Source organism: Natator depressus, chromosome 22 (genome assembly GCF_965152275.1).
Source record: "Natator depressus isolate rNatDep1 chromosome 22, rNatDep2.hap1, whole genome shotgun sequence".
Lineage (NCBI taxonomy): Eukaryota > Metazoa > Chordata > Testudines > Cheloniidae > Natator > Natator depressus.
The window spans coordinates 150,315-167,038 of NC_134255.1; the positions used below are offsets into that span (position 1 = coordinate 150,315).

Consider the following 16,724-nt stretch of genomic DNA (forward strand, 5'->3'; position numbering starts at 1 on the left):
CTTCAATACCTCAGAGAAAGGTGAGAGGTTTATTGCAGGAGTGGGGGCATGAGATTCTGTGGCCTGCGTTGTGCAGGCCAGACTAGATGATCATAATGATCCCTTCTGACCTTAAAGTCTATGAGTCGATGACTGTCATGGCTGGGTCAAGGACAGCCAGACCTACTGGTCAGAGCCAGAGTCCACACTCACAGGACAGGAGTCATGAGTCAGCTGGGTCAGGATACTGGAAGATCAGAAGCAAAAAACAAACTTGCGATCACAACCACAAATCAGATGCCAGGAAATCAAGCCAGGGGAGCGGCAGCAGAAAGAGGCAGCACATGGTCCAGAACAGGGAGCAGCCCTGGTGTTCAGACAGTTTCCTCTTCCTGCTGCTGTCTTACGCAGGGCCAGGGGGCCAATTAGCTGCTCTCCGACTCCTCCAAGAGGACCTCAGGAATGGAGCCTCAAACTGGGGCTGAACGTCGTGGGTCCTAGGTAAGCAATTTTCAGCAGGCTTCCAGGTGGAGGGTTGGAGTGTGGCTGCTTCCGTGAACCCTGCAGACCCGTGGGTCATGACAGTGAGTGATCTCTGCCCGCTCAAACTTCCTGCAGGAAACAGTCTCCAGGATCCTGGACACATCCTCTGAGAATAACATGAGGATATCATGATGAGAAATAGGTCTCTGTACCAGGGCTGGGATCCAGGGGCAGGGAAACCTCCCAACAAGGATATGTAGCAGGAGCCCCCTGTTTGTAGCAAAAGCCCCAAGTGGCAGGACGAGTGAACGGTTCTTACCTCCAGGAGATGTATGGGATCTTCCATCTGAGTCTCAATGGGACCCATGTTGCTTGGTTTCACAGGATGAGATAACCTGTCCGCACTGCTCCCTGAGTTGGGCTGGCTGCAGGATATATCTGAGAGGCTGGGACAGAGCCTGAAAGACAGGTATGACAATCAGGGTTCTGTCACCCCAGGGGGGGAACAGAGGGTCTGAACCCCAGAGAATAAGCAACTGAACCAACCAATTCCTGTTCTGGATCTAGGGGCGGCTTCAGTTTGCTGGCAGGAGACTGTACAGGAGACCTTGCAGCTGGGGGGCGACGCAGGCACTAACATGGGCATGGAAGTTTGAGGAACAGGGCAGAGGCCTGTGTGGGGCTAGGAGGGCAGGGATTGGAGAAACAAGAGCAGAGGATCAAACGCGTTCTTAAGGTGGGTCAGGATGGTCCCCATTTCAAAGATAGAGAAAGTGAGGCACCAGGTGGGAGAGTGACGTGGCCAGGATCACGTTACCACTCAGTGGCAGGGCTGCACTACAACCTGTTCCCTGCTCTCATCACTGGACCCTGCTGCCCCTGCTGTATGACCACTCCAGCCATCCTCTCCCAGAGGCGATCCCCACCACTCTCCATTACCGGCTATTTCCACAATGGAAGCAGGCTTGTAACAGAGTTCACTCACCGATAGGTTCCCCTTCCTGGCAAGGCCTGGTGCCACAGCTTTCTTGCTGGGCTAGCACCCCGGCCAAGAGTCGGTAGGGCACTCTGGCAGTTTTTTTGCCTGGGAACTCAGCCCTTCAGTCAGGTGACCGTCTTTTAGTCCACCCCTTCCTGGGTCGCGCTCATCCTAAACTAAAAGTCCAAAAATGTCTTTGTCATAACTATAAAGGGAAGGGTAAACCCCTTTAAAATCCCTCCTGGCCAGAGGAAAAATCCTCTCACCTGTAAAGGGTTAAGAAGCTAAAGGTAACCTCACTGGCACCTGACCAAAATGACCAATGAGGAGACAAGAGACTTTCAAAAGCTGGGAGGAGGGAGAAAAACAAAGGGTCTGTGTCTGTCTGTGTGATGCTTTTGCCGGAGACAGAACAGGAATGGCGTCTTAGAACTTAGTAAGTAATCGAGCTAGCTATGTGTTAGATTATGATTTGTTTAAATGGCTGAGAGAAGAGCTGTGCTGAATAGAATGACTATTCCTGTCTGTGTGTCTTTTTTGTGACTTAAGGTTTTGCCTTGAGGGATTCTCTATGTTTTGAATCTAATTACCCTGTAAGGTATCCACCATCCTGATTTTACAGAGGTGATTCCTTTACTTCTATTAAAAGTCTTCTTGTAAGAAAACTGAATGCTTTTTCATTGTTCTAAGATCCAAGGGTTTGGGTCTGTGGTCACCTATGCAAATTGGTGAGGATTTTTACCAAACCTTCCCCAGGAAGTGGGGTGCAAGGGTTGGGAGGATTTTGGGGGGAAAGACGTGTCCAAACTCTGTTTTTTCAGGAACCCAGATAAAGTTTGGTGGTGGCAGTGGAAATCCAAGGGCAAAGGGTAAAATTAATTTGTACCTCAGGGAAGTTTTAACCTAAGCTGGTAAAAGTAAGCTTAGGAGGTTTTCATGCCGGTCCCCACATCTGTACCCTAGAGTTCAGAGTGGGGAAGGAACCTTGACATGGTGGCAGAGTGGTGGGATTAACCTGAAATCATTTTCAGATCAATTTGAGATTTTTTGAACCAGAAAAACAGATTTTAAAAAGGAAATATTTTTTTCCTTTGGGGCTGCTGGAAAGGAGGTCCAACTGAAAGCAGCTAGTTTTTTCTCTGCTTTGGGGCCAGAGCAGAGACAAAAGGGGATTATCTTTGTGAATTGCAGGTTTTCTTTGCCTGGAGGCAGAGTAGTTAACCTCCTGCAGAGAAATTCACAGTCATCACAAACCTGAGGTTTTTTTCCCCTAAAAGTAAATAGTGGGGTGTTCTATAACCATTTGCCTGGAGACAAAAGTGGTAGGGGTTTTTATTTTAGGATTTTGATTTTTTTTACAAGGAGCACAGATTTGAAAAGGATTTTTTTTTCCTTTGGGGCTGCTGGAAAGGAGGTTTCCAAGTAGTGGAGGTTTTTTGCTTTGATTTGGGGCCAGAGCAGAGACAAAGGGAATTGTCTTTTTCTGTAGGCTGACAATCACTATCAGAGAATAGGTATCCTATTCCAGCACAGCAAAATTTTACAGCCAAGTTTTGTTTGTTTATTTCTAAACCTCAGGTGTAAAGTTAGTTAAAAAGAGAGAGGTTAGGATGACAGAATCCATGGCTCAACAAAAGCTGGAATTAGCCAGATTTCAGGCTGAGGAAAAACAAAAGGAACATGAAAGACAGATAGAACTCATGCGGCTGGAGAAGGAGGTACAGGAGGCTGCCCACAGGAGGGAAATGGAGGCAAGGAAGCATGTGGAGGAGGAGAAGGAAAAAGAGAGGAAGCATGTGGAGGAGGAGAAGGAAAAAGAGAGGAAGCATGAACTGGAGATGGAGAAGGTAAAGGCTCAGAAGAATATACCAACAAACCCTAGCAATCCTTCTCCAGGTACCACTTCCCATCCCAGAAAGTTCCCCACCTACAAGGCAGGCGATGATACGGAGGCCTTCTTAGAAAACTTCCAAAGGTCCTGCCTTGGGTACAGCACCTCTACCGAACAATACATGGTAGAGCTGAGGCCGCAGCTCAGTGGACCCTTAGCTCAGGTGGCGGCTGAAATGCCTAAAGAACACATGAAGAAGTATGAACTGTTTAAATCCAAGGCGAGAGTCAGAATGGGGATAACACCTGAGCATTCTCATCTGAGGTTCAGAGCCCTAAGGTGGAAACCAGATGTGTCATTTACCCGACATGCCTACCACATTGTGAAACATTGGGATGCCTGGATATCAGGAGCAAGTGTTGAATCTCCAGTAAATTTGCCCTTCCTAATGCAAATGGAACAATTCTTAGAGAGTGTTCCTGAGGAAATAGAAAGATACATCCTAGATGGGAAGCCCAAAACTGTAATCGAGGCAGGAGAGATTGGAGCCAGATGGGTGGAGGTGGCAGAGAAGAAGAAAACTGGTCGCAGTTGGAGCGGAGACCACAAGGTACAATAACAGACCACACCCTATTACCGGGGGCCGCCCAAGGCCCCACCTACCTCCCAAAGAACCCTCCAGACACCCTATCGTCCCACCACCCCGTTCTCCAGCAACCCACCTCTCCCCAGTGACCCGTCAGCTGGACGATGTTTTAAATGTAACGATCTGGGGCATGTAAAGGCCAACTGCCCCAAGAACCCCAACAGATTACAGTTCATTGCACCAGAATCACACCAGGGATCCACAGTCCCAGATACCTCCCAGATACCCTTGGAGCGGAGGGAAACAGGTGGAGCTCACTCTCTAATCCATTTGGCCTAGCTCCAGGCTCATTCTGTAATCAGCTTGGCTAGGCCCCAGGCTGTGCAGCCCAGGGGAAAGCACCCTGTTACAGGCCTGCTCTGCCCACTCCTACTCTTACTGGCCTGGGGTCCTTCTTCCCCATTTCAGACCTGGTTTCCAGAGGGTCTGAGTAACACAAGCCCCACTGCCGGGAACTGGAGATTGCTTGTTCTGGTGACTCTGACATTCAGGCCCTTCATCATTCAGAGGGTGACAGGTGTGGTGAGGGGGCTGGAGAAACCCCACTGCTGAGCGGAAGGAAGTCAAAGGATTGGGATTCTGGGAGATGATGGGTTCGTTTGCCCTGCTGCGGGAAGTGGAGCTGGAGACCGGAGATACCATGTGAACAAGATTACCTGATGCTCTCTTCATGCCCAAGAGGCTGGAGCCTCCTCCCAGAAACGCTCTCAGGAGTGCAGGTTTAAGGACTTCTCTGGGGAGCTCCTTTCTAGGAACAAAACCAGGGTGGTACCATGATGGAGATGTCTGTCCCAGAGCTAGGGAGCCAGGGACGGCGGAAGCTCCCAGCCAGGCTATGCATCGGGGATCCCATTTCTCCCCCAAGAGACCCACATGCCCCAAAGAGTAAATAGCTCTTACCTCCAAGAGGTCATTGTCCCCATCTTGGGATCAGGCTTTAAGTATTAGGCATAAGTGCACTGTCGCATGCCCTGCTCTCCTGGGCTAACCTTCTCAGCACAGCCCAGGCATGCTCTTTTTCTCAGTGGGCAGAGCACGTCCTGCGCTGATTTCCCTTTGCAGGATCTCTGACAGGTGTTGCTGCTACTCCATGAATATTGCCAGCTGCGTCTGTAGCTCTTCTGCACTTCCTACTGCTTCTCTTGGTTTTCTAGGAGCTTCTGGAGAAACCCCTAGACCTGCTTTGGCTGCTTAACCAGTTCCTGGAACTGAAGTGGAAAATCCAGTGACCAGCTTGGTCCCTCAATAGGCCCGCTTGGAAGGACAGACCTTCCTTCAGCAACCAAGACTTCCATCAGTCCTCACGGATCACAGGGGGAATTAAATCCTGCCGACTATGCAAATCATAAATAAATCTGTTCATCGTTACATGCTCCCTGGTGACCAGGCACAGAATCACAACCCTCTCGCTGGCCTAACATCCCCCACTGATGGTCCCTCGAGCACCATGGCAGTTTCTCAGCCTCTGGCCAGGTCACCACCTATAGTCCACCCTTCCAGGGCCCAGCTTGCCTCACACTAAAAGTCCAAAGAGGTCTTTCCACAGAAAGAAGCCCTTGTGCCCTCGGTGGGGCTCTTGCTCAGCCTGCAGCCCCCTTGCTGTGTTTGGTAACCCTTTCTGGGTACATGTATGCCCCCTTCTTTGACACTGGTAGCAGCCCAGGGCCCTGTACCCAACAGCTAGGTCTGCTCTTTTCTTTTGCTGAAGTTTTCCCTGGCTACTTCCTACCTGTCTTCTAAAGTTCCCCTCAGGACTTTTCTTGCTGCTCTGAGCTTCCTACCTTATTCTCATTCCAGTTCATAGCCCAGCTGGGTTTTATCACCGCTGAAGTCTGGCTCTATAGGGGGAGCTACATGGTCCCCCTCAGGTAGGGCTCATTCTGTAATCAGTTTGGCTGGGCCCCAAGCTCTTCAGCCCAGGGGAAAGCACCCTGTTACAAGCCTTCTCTGCCCAGTCCTGCTGTCACTGGGCTGGGGTCCTTGCTCCCCATTTCAGAGCTGGTTTCCAGAGGGGCTGAGTACACACAGGCTCCACCAGCTACAGCTGGAGTTTTTCTTCTTCTGGGGACTGTGACATTCAGGTCCTTCATCTTTCAGAGGGATTACAAGTGTGATGAGGGGGCTGGAGAAACCCCACTGCTGATCGGAAGGAGGTCAAAGAGTCCAGACTCTGGGAGCTGAAGGGTTCATTTGTTCTGCTTGGGAAAGTGGAGCTGGGGAACGGAGATGCCATGGGAACAAGACAGCATGATGCTCTCTTCCAGAAACACTCTGAGGAGTCCAGGATCAAGGACGTCTCTGGGGAGCCTCTTGCTAGGGAACAAACAAGTGTGGAACATTGATGGAAACATCTCTGTCCTGAGGCTGGGATCAAGGGATGGGGGAAGCTATCAGCTAGACAATGTATCAGGGATCCCATTTCTCCCCCAAGAGACCCCCATGTCCCGAGGAGTCCATGGCTCTTACCTCCAGGAAGGAGCAGGGTCTTCCATCTAACTGGGAATTGGTCCTGCTTCGAGCAGGGGGTTGGACTAGATGACCTTCTGGGGTCCCTTCCAACCCTGATATTCTATGATTCTATGATCTAAGACTCTTTGAGAGCCGGCGTTGCTTGCTTTGATGGGACGAGGTGACCAGTCCGCACTGCTCCGTGACGTGGCTCAGCTCCGGGATGCTCCCGTCTGGGAGGCTGTACCAGATCCCAGGGCCTGGGAGAGAGCTGGGAAGGAGGCTCCTATTTATTTCCCACCCAGAGACCCCACAGAAGGGCCAAGGGGAGAATAAAGGGCAGGAGGTGAAGCTAGCCCTGAGCCTCTATCCAACCCCTACCTCCTCAAAAGTGAAGCTTTCCGAGCTTCAGTGGGGCTGGGGCCGTGGCCCTGACACAACGGCCTTTCTGCACCATATGGGGCAGGGAGAGCTCTGCCTGGGAGCAGGGGGAATGGGATGGGGATGGGTCTGAGGGAAAGAGCTCCTGTCCCAGATGAAGGAATCTGAGAGGGGAGAGAGTGCCAGGGGCTCCATTTCCCCTTCCACTAGCTCCCCACTGACAGGGACCAGAGCAGTACCTGCAGCAGGAAGTGGGAGTTGCTGGTGGCCTCAGAGGCACAGCCCCTGCAGTGCCTCAGGCACCTGTCGCAAGTGCCGGATGATGTGGACCTGGAGCCTAATATTGGCCGTGATGGCCTCCTGCTGCAAGGGATCGAGAACCTGTCATAGACTCAGATGCCCACGAGGAATCAGGGGGGATTAAGGGCACCTGGAACCAGCAGCATTTGCACCCAGCACCTGCCCACCTCTGCAGGATGGATTCACCCTCCTGACCCCCAGAATGGAGTCTTGTTGTCCTTTCGAGTGACCTCCAGTGGCAACCCCCCTCCTTGTAGGGTGAGCTCCTGCCACCACCCCCTCAGTGCCCCTGACAGTTGTTCCACCTCCAATCCTCAGCCCAAGTTCTCAGAACCGTCTCCTCCACCCCTACCCAGGCAGGGCAGGGAGGGGGCTCTAGCAGGAGGGAGAAGGGATTCTGGCAGCAGTGAAGTGGGATGGGGGGAGGTTGAGACCTGTCCCCAAGTCATCCCCGCCATTCATGCTGAAGCCACAGCATGGCAGCCCTGGGGAATGGGGCAGATCAGCAACCCCTGCTGACTGAATCCTCCCGTTCTCTCTAGGGCGGGTCCAACCCTGCCAGCAGCAGGACAAGCTTCCCCCGCCCATGTGCCTCACAACTGCCTCGTCTGTCACCATGACCCGTCAGTTCCTGGCCTCCCAGGCTGCCAGTGATGGGAGCAACTCTGGGTGGTGGCTCGGGTGACAGGAGAGGCTTGCAGAGAGCACTTAGGGGACTCTGCTGCTCTTCCCAAGAGCGATAACACCGTGTCCTAAGAACATAAGTCCATGATGAGGCAATGCTTGTCATTAATTAACCTTGCTAAAGAGCTGGGTTGGAGCTGCTCCAGGGACAAGCTGGCTCCCTCCTGCTCATGGAGGTGAATTCATCTCCCTTCCCAGGAGCACCTCCTCTCACCCTCATTCCCCACCAGGCTCCTTGCTGCCAGGCCAGCGAATGGCCATAGGATGGGAATGAGGCCTGGGCCCTGCCTCAATCTCCTGAGTCTATTGCAGCTGCTTACCTTGTCCCCCATCAGCTGCTGGCCTTTCCCTAGGAGGGAGTATGTGAGGAGCAGCCCAGCCTGCCTGACATGCAGCAGGGGGTCGTGGATGGCCAGCACTGCCATGCGGAGGAACAATCTTCTCTGCTCCTCTGAAAAGAACTTCCTGAAGACCTAAAACCAACCATATATGAGGCTTCAGCAGATTGCCCAGAACCAGGCTCCAAATTCTGGACTAGAACGGCTTCTCCGTCTAGTTGCTCCAGGAGGCAGCCACCCCCACTCCCATGCCCTGGCAGAGCGTCCTTACCTCCCCCACCCTGGCTGTGTTCTTGTAGCCCAGGAGCCTGCTGTCCTGGTGCCAGTCCCAGACCCACAGGTCTTCGGCCTCATGGATGGTCAGGCCCAGGAAAGAGAGACACACACATTTGTCATTCTGGTTGCAGTGTTTGTGTCCTTCTAATCCCATTGGTGGCTGCACAGTGGGCAGAGTCCTCGCTGCGTGCCTGGCCCAACACAATTGCAGGGGGTGGTGTAGAACACCGAAAGAGATAGAGAGAGACTCATCCCCCAGCTGGGGTCAGTCTGAGAGAAATTGGCGGGGGGTCCCAGTCTCACTTTTCTAGCGGGTGCCATTTCCCAGCTGAGTTCCTTACCTCTCTGGTGCAGCAGCAGCTGGTAGAGCCAGAAAACCCCCTCCCTGGCCTGCCGGCTGATGTCCTTCGATGGGTCACAGATGAACAGAGCCAGATTTGCCACATGGTGACACATCCTGGGGAATTCGGCTGAGTTCTAATGGAAGGGAGAGGGAGAGGGAACTCCATCAGCATTTTTCTGTCAGCTCCCAGGCCCCGCCCCGGGCCAGGACCCTCCTTCCCCTTAGCCCCTCTGCAGGAGATGCTATAGCATAGGAGCTAGAGCTAGACCCTTAATTTTCTCTCCCTGCAAGGGAGCCTGGAGCACAGGGATGTGGGCAGGGCCCTCCATGAGGATTTGCTTCCCTGGCTGCTCCAGGATGACAGGAAGGCATGAATCGGGAGCAGGGTCCCCTTAAAAGCCCAGAGTCCTCACTTAACCAGGACAAGAACTTGACTCAAGCCAAGCTCATTTCATAGATTCATAGATTCATAGATATTTAGGTCAGAAGAAACCATTATGATCATCTAGTCTGACCTCCTGCACAACGCAGGCCACAGAATTTCACCCACCACTCCTAAAAAAAAACCTCACACCTATATCTGTGCTATTGAAGTCCTAAAATCATAGTTTAAAGACTTCAAGGAGCAGAGAATCCTCCAGCAAGTGACCCGTGCTACAGAGGAAGGCGAAAAACCTCCAGGGCCTCTTCCAATCTGCCCTGGAGGAAAATTCCTTCCCGACCCCAAATATGGGGATCAGCTAAACCCTAAGCATATGGGCAAGATTCATCAGCCAGATACTACAGAAAATTCTTTCCTGAGTAACTCGGATCTCACCCCATCTAATAGCCCATCACAGGCCATTGGGCCTATTTACCATGAATATTTAATTACCTAAACCATGTTATCCCATCATACCATCTCCTCCACAAACTTATCGAGTTTAATCTTAAAGTCAGATAGGTCTTTTACCCCCACTGCTTCCCTTGGAAGGCTGTTCCAGAATGTCACTCCTCTGATGGTTAAAAACCTTAGTCTAATTTCTAGTCTAAATTTCCTAGTGGCCAGTTTATATCCATTTGTTCTTGTGTCCACTTTGGTACTGAGCTTAAATAATTCCTCTCCCTCTCTGGTATTTATCCCTCTGATATATTTATAGAGAGTAATCATATCTCCGCTCAACCTTCTTTTAGTTAGGCTAAACAAGCCAAGCTCCCTGAGTCTCCTTTCATAAGACAAGTTTTCCATTCCTCGGATCATCCTAGTAGCCCTTCTCTGTACCTGTTCCACTTTGAATTCATCCTTCTTAAACATGGGAAACCAGAACTGCACACAGTATTCCAGGTGAGGTCTCACCAGTGCCTTGTATAACAGTACTAAAACCTCCTTATCCCACTGGAAATACCTCTCCTGATGCATCCTAAGACCGCATTAGCTTTTTTCACAGCCAGATCACATTGGCGGCTCATAGTCATCCTATGATCAACCAATACTCCAAGGTCCTTTTCCTCCTCCGTTACTTCTAATTGATGCGTCCCTAGCTTATAACTAAAATTCTTGTTATTAATCCCTAAATGCATGACCTTACACTTCTCACTATTAAATTTCATCCTATTACTATTACTCCAGTTTACAAGGTCATCCAGATCCTCCTGTAGGGTATCCCTGTCCTTCTCTAAATTGGCAATACCTCCCAGCTTTGTATCATCCGCAAACTTTATTAGCACACTCCCACTTTTTGTGCCAAGGTCAGTAATAAAAAGATTAAATAAAATTGGTCCGAAAACCGATCCTTGAGGAACTCCACTGCTAACCTCCCTCCAGCCTGACAGTTCACCTTTCAGTAGGACCCATTGTAGTCTCCCCTTTAACCAATTCCTTATCCACCTTTCAATTTTCCTATTGATCCCCATCTTATCCAATTTAATTAATAATTCCCCATGTGGCACGGTATCAAATGCCTTACTGAAATCTAGGTAAATTAGATCCACTGCATTTCCTTTGTCTAAAAAATCTGTTACTTTCTCAAAGAAGGAGATCAGGTTGGTTTGGCACGTTCTACCTTTTGTAAAACCATGTTGTATTTTGTCTCATTTACCATTAAAAGAAAAGGAGGACTTGTGGCACCTTAGAGACTAACCAATTTATTTGAGCAGGAGCTTTCGTGAGCTACAGCTCACTTCATCGGATGCATACTGTGGAAATTGCAGAATACATTATTATATACACAGACACCATGAAACAATACCTCCTCCCACCCCACTCTCCTGCTGGTAATAGCTTATCTAAAGTGATCATCAAGTTGGGCCATTTCCAGCACAAATCCAGGTTTTCTCACCCTCCACCCCCCCACAGACAAACTCACTCTCTTGCTGGTAATAGCCCATCCAAAGTGACCACTCTCTTCACAATGTGTATGATAATCAAGGTGGGCCATTTCCTGCAGAAATCCAGGTTCTCTCACCCCCTCACCCCCCTCCAAAAACCACACACACAAACTCACTCTCCTGCTGGTAATAGCCTATCCAAAGTGACCACTGTCCTTACAACATGACAGGTTTCAGACTAACAGCCGTGTTAGTCTGTATTCGCAAAAAGAAAAGGAGTACTGGTGGCACCCCAGAGACCAACCAATCCATCCGAGCATGAGCCTTCGCGAGCCACAGCTGAGCTGTAGCTCACGAAAGCCCACGCTCAAACAAACTGGCCAGTCTCCAAGGTGCCACCAGTACTCCCCTTCTTTCTCCTTACAACCTGCATGAAAATCAAGGTGGGCCATTTCCAGCACAAATCCAGGTTTTCTCACCCTCCGCCCCCCCACAGACAAACTCACTCTCCTGCTGGTAATAGCCTATCCAAAGTGACCACTCTCCTTACAACCTGCATGAAAATCAAGTTGGGCCATTTCCAGCACAAATCCAGGTTTTCTCACCCCACCCCCACCCCACCCCACCCCACACAAACTCACTCTCCTGCTGGCAATAGCTCATCCAAACTGACCACTCTCCCCACAATGTGCATGACAATCAAGGTGGGCCACTTCCAGCATAAATCCAAGTTTAACCAGAATGTCTGGGGGGGGGGGATGGTAGGAAAAAACAAGGGGAAATAGGCTACCTTGCATAATGACTTAGCCACTCCCAGTCTCTATTTAAGCCTAAATTAATAGTATCCAATTTGCAAATGAATTCCAATTCAGCAGTTTCTCGCTGGACTCTGGATTTGAAGTTTTTTTGTTGTAAGATAGCGACCTTCATGTCTCTGATTGCGTGACCAGAGAGATTGAAGTGTTCTCCGACTGGTTTATGAATGTTATAATTCTTGACATCTGATTTGTGTCCATTTATTCTTTTACGTAGAGACTGTCCAGTTTGACCAGATTTTCATGCAGGTTGTAAGGAGAGTGGTCACTTTGGATAGGCTATTACCAGCAGGAGAGTGAGTTTGTGTGTGTGGTTTTTGGAGGGGGGTGAGGGGGTGAGAGAACCTGGATTTCTGCAGGAAATGGCCCACCTTGATTATCATACACATTGTGAAGAGAGTGGTCACTTTGGATGGGCTATTACCAGCAAGAGAGTGAGTTTGCCTGTGGGGGGGCGGAGGGTGAGAAAACCTGGATTTGTGCTGGAAATGGCCCAATTTGATGATCACTTTAGATAAGCTATTACCAGCAGGAGAGTGGGGTGGGAGGAGGTATTGTTTCATGGTGTCTGTGTATATAATGTCTTCTGCAATTTCCACAGTATGCATCCGATGAAGTGAGCTGTAGCTCACGAAAGTTCATGCTCAAATAAATTGGTTAGTCTCTAAGGTGCCACAAGTCCTCCTTTTCTTTTTGCGAATACAGACTAACACGGCTGTTACTCTGAAACCTGTCATTTACCATTGACTTCAATGTCCTTAACTACCTTCTCCTTCAAATTTTTTTCCAAGACCTTGCATACTACAGATGTCAAACTAACAGGCCTATAATTACCTGGATCACTTTTTTTCCCTTTCTCAAAAATAGGAACTATGTTAGCAATTCTCCAATCATACGGTACAACCCCTGAGTTTACAGATTCATTAAAAATTCTTGCTAATGGGCTTGCAATTTCTTGTGCCAATTCCTTTAATATTCTTGGATGAAGATTATCTGGGCCCCCCAGTTTAGTCCCATTAAGCTGTTTGAGTTTTGCTTCTACCTCAAATATGGTGATGTCTACCTCCATATCCTCATTCCCATTTGTCATGTTACCATTATCCCTAAGATTCTCTTTAGTCTTATTAAAGACTGAGGCAAAGTATTTGTTTAGATATTGGGCCATGCATAGATTATCCTTGACCTCCACTCCATCCTCAGTGTTTAGCGGTCCGACTTCTTCTTTCTTTGTTTTCTTCTTATTTATATGACTATAGACCCTTTTACTATTGGTTTTAATTCCCTTTGCAAGGTCCAACTCTCCTTGACTTTTAGCCTGTCTCACTTTGTCCCTACATGTTCTGACCTCAATAAGGTAGCTTTCCTTGCTGATCCCTCCCTCCTTCCACTCCCTATATGCTTTCTTCTTTTTCTTCATCACCTCTCAGAGATGCTTGCTCATCGAGCTTGGTCTACAACTCCTGCCTATGAATTTTTTCCCCTTACTTAGGATGCAGGCTTCCGATAGCTTATGCAGCTTTGATTTAAAATCATCCCAGGCCTCCTCTACCTTTAGATGCATAAATTCTTCAGTCCAATCCACTTCCCTAACTAATTTCCTTAATTTTTGAAAGTCAACCCTTTTGAAATCAAAATCCCTAGCTGCAGATTTATTTTTATTAATCCTTCCGTTCAGTTTGAACTGAATTAGATCATGATCACTTGAGCCAAGATTATCCCCTACAACCATTTCTTCCATGAGGTCCTCACTACTCACCAAAACCAAATCTAAAATGGCATCCCCTCTAGTCAGTTCAGCAACTACTTGCTGAAGGAATCCATCAGCTATCGCATCTAGGAAAATCTGAGCCCTATTATTATTACTAGCACTTGTCTCTAGTCTATATCTGGGAAGTTAAAGTCTCCCATGATCACACAGTTTCCATTAGTATTTACTTTATTAAAAACATTAAAAAGGGCTCTATCCATATCCAAATTAGACCCCGACGGTCTATAGCACACCCCAAGCACTATCCCAGGGGAGGCTTGAGTAGTTTTCTTCCCCAATGTCATTTTTGCCCAGACGGACTCTGTCTTATCCATTCCATTGCTTCGAATTGCTTTACAGTCTACCTCCTCATTGATAGGCAATGCTACTCCACCACCTTTACCTTTATTTCGGTCTTTCCTAAACAGCACATACCCTTCAATACCTGTAGCCCAGTCATGACGACTATTCCACCCTGTTTCTGTTATCCCTAGAATATCTGGTTTCACTTCCTGCACCAGTAGCTCTAGTTCCTCCATTTTGTTCCCTAGGCTCCTCGCATTAGTGCACAAACATCTTCATTTTTGCTGTTTGGCCTCACTCACATTCTGTACCCTATTAGGCACGGTCATTTTACTACCAGTATAACCTATTAGACTTGTATCTACACTGCCCTTCCTCCTACCCACGGCTGTATCCACTCTTAATTCATTTTCTTTCCTCTCAATGCTAAATTCTGGCGTGGAGATTACCTGGACATCTCCCAACCATCTCCCCCTAATTCCTAGTTTAAAGCTCTCTTAATCAGTTGTGCCAGCCTCCATCCAAGAAGTCTATTTCCTTCCCTACTCAGATGAAGTCCATCCCGAGAGAACAGTGTTCTGTCCATGAATGCCTCCCAGTGGCCATACATCTCAAAGCCCTCCTTACAGCACCGCTGCCTGAACCATCTGTTGATTGTCATAATCTTGTCACACCTTTGTTGCCCTTCTCTAGGAACAGGCAGAATCCCACTAAAGATCACCTGAGCCTCAATTTCCTTAAGCTTCTTCCCCAGCCTAGCATAGTCTCCTTTAATACTTTCCAGCGAGAATCTAGCCATATCATTTGTTCCCACATGAAGGATAATTAGGGGATTCTTTCCCGCTCCCTTTAGAATCCTTTTCAACCTCAGGTCTACATCCCGTAACTTAGCACCTGGAAGACAGCACACCCTCCTATTCTCCGGATCATCTCTGGTTACAGGCCTATCTATTCTTTTCAGTAAAGAGTCCCCAATCACATACACCTGTCTTTTCCTAGTGACGGTGCTATTCTCCAGTCTATCCCCTGTTCCCTCTGGCTGCAAGTTATTTCCATTCCTATTCTCTCTTGCAATCCTCTTTAACCCATCCTGTATCCTCCTGGGGCTCATATTTGGTGTAATCTGCATTAACTCTTCCCCTTTTCCTATAGGACTAGCCATTCTTCTCTTCTTCCTTGCCCCTTCACCTTCAGTGACTACCTGCTGAGCCCCTTCTTCATTTTCCAACTCTGCATACCTATTCTTAAGCTCTATTTCTCCGTCACTAGCCCGTCTTTTCCTCTGCCTGGTTCTTTTAGTCACATGCTTCCACTGACCACTTTCCTCACCCAGCTGTCTCTCCTCAGAATTCCCCAGTCCTGCTTCCATCTGCAAGTCTGAGCTTTTCCCTTCAGATACCTCATGTCTTTGCTCCATCATCTGCTCAAACCCCTTCCTAAACTCTACCAGACTTTCCACCTGCATCTCCAAACCTCGGATCTTTTCCTCCATCAGCTCTATCAGACGGCACTTCATGCAGAGAAAACTCTTACCAGTTCCCCCCTCCAGGATCATGGATATACCGCAGCTTCCACAGCCAGTCATCTCCATTGTGTCTTCCGCTACATGGGTCACTCCCACTGCTGCCTCTGTGTCTGTCATACCCTTCCCACCTAAATCCTGTTAATCTGGGAAACACAAACCCCACCAAAACCCCACCGCCCACAGCAAAACACAAGCCCCACCAGACAAACTCCCCTGACAAACTCCCCCTCAAACCCCCCATCTACAGCTCTGTTCGCTAGCTCCTGTGCCGCTGCAGTGCTCTGTGCCGCTGCCTGACTCGCCAGACCTGCTCCAGCCCACCTACGCCTGGAACCAGGAGCCTGGGGTCAGTGGCCACTGTCGTCGAACGCAGGGAGGGTGATGGTGGATCTGAGCAGGGCCATGCTGCTCCTAATGGCCCTGGCTCTCTCTCGCGACACCCTGGACACGATCCAGCAGTTAATGTGCTGTGGGGAAAGGAGGCAGCTCAGGATCAATGGGTAGGTGCATGTGTTGTGCTAATGAGCCCCTCCCCATCCCCAGGGGGCTGAGACATTGTGTGTGGGGTGGAATATCTAATTCATTGATTGCAGAGCTTCCGAAGGGGATTGTTGCCCCAGGATGATGGTTGTATCCTGCAGGTCACAACTTGTCACTGTCTCTCTAGATTGGGACAATGCTCGGTGTTGGGGCTGCTCCCATCCTCCCTGAACTCCTGATTCCTGAACAGCTTACCAGGAAAGAGACAGACCCCTTCCCCCTCCCTGGCTCTCAAGTCCTTGGTTGGGTGAAGGGACTGAGTGTGAGCACAATCCCCCCAGGAATCTCAGGGCCCCTCGGAGACAAGGGCTGATTGTGTGGGGTCCTCCTGTTTCTCTAGGAATGAACCTGTGACTCTTCTCTGAGGACCGTCTTCTGGATCTCACAGGAAGGGTTCAGACTCTCACTCCCCAAGCCAGCCAGGGGCCCTGTGGTTAGTGCTGAACAGAACCAGGCAGACCTCTGGCTTGAAGTCCCAGCTCCTTCCTCTGTCCTTCCAGGAGGAAGGGCCTGACACTGCATTGCACTAACTGCCCTGACCAAGGATGGCCCACTGCGGGCCCAGCTAGGAGGACAGACTGGAAAATGGATCTAAGAGTTAAGGTAAAATTGCCCCCACCCCTCTCATTACACTCACCTCCAAGATGTAGTGGAGCCTGTTGGTGCCTGGGGACTCTGCCAGCAGATTCCCCAGCATGGCATCCAGGATGTCTGGCAAGACCCTATGCAGATCCTGCAAAGCAAGGGAGAGTCATGGGTCAGAGTTAGGGAAACTGGGGCTACACCTGCCACAGGATAG

General features: G+C 49.4%; 1 long non-coding RNA gene across 2 annotated transcripts; it reads right to left on the reverse strand.

Annotated features, from left to right (window-relative positions):
* Positions 1–462: 462 nt before the first annotated feature.
* LOC141976005 (uncharacterized) lies at positions 463–16,661 on the reverse strand. 2 transcript variants are annotated; one of them, XR_012636047.1, is made up of 3 exons: positions 16,563–16,661; positions 782–920; positions 463–628 (listed from the first exon to the last, which is right to left on the reverse strand). It is a non-coding gene; the product is annotated as an uncharacterized LOC141976005 (long non-coding RNA). The 2 variants fall into 2 exon arrangements; XR_012636048.1 differs by lacking the exon at positions 16,563–16,661 and adding an exon at positions 1,448–1,532.
* Positions 16,662–16,724: the final 63 nt, after the last annotated feature.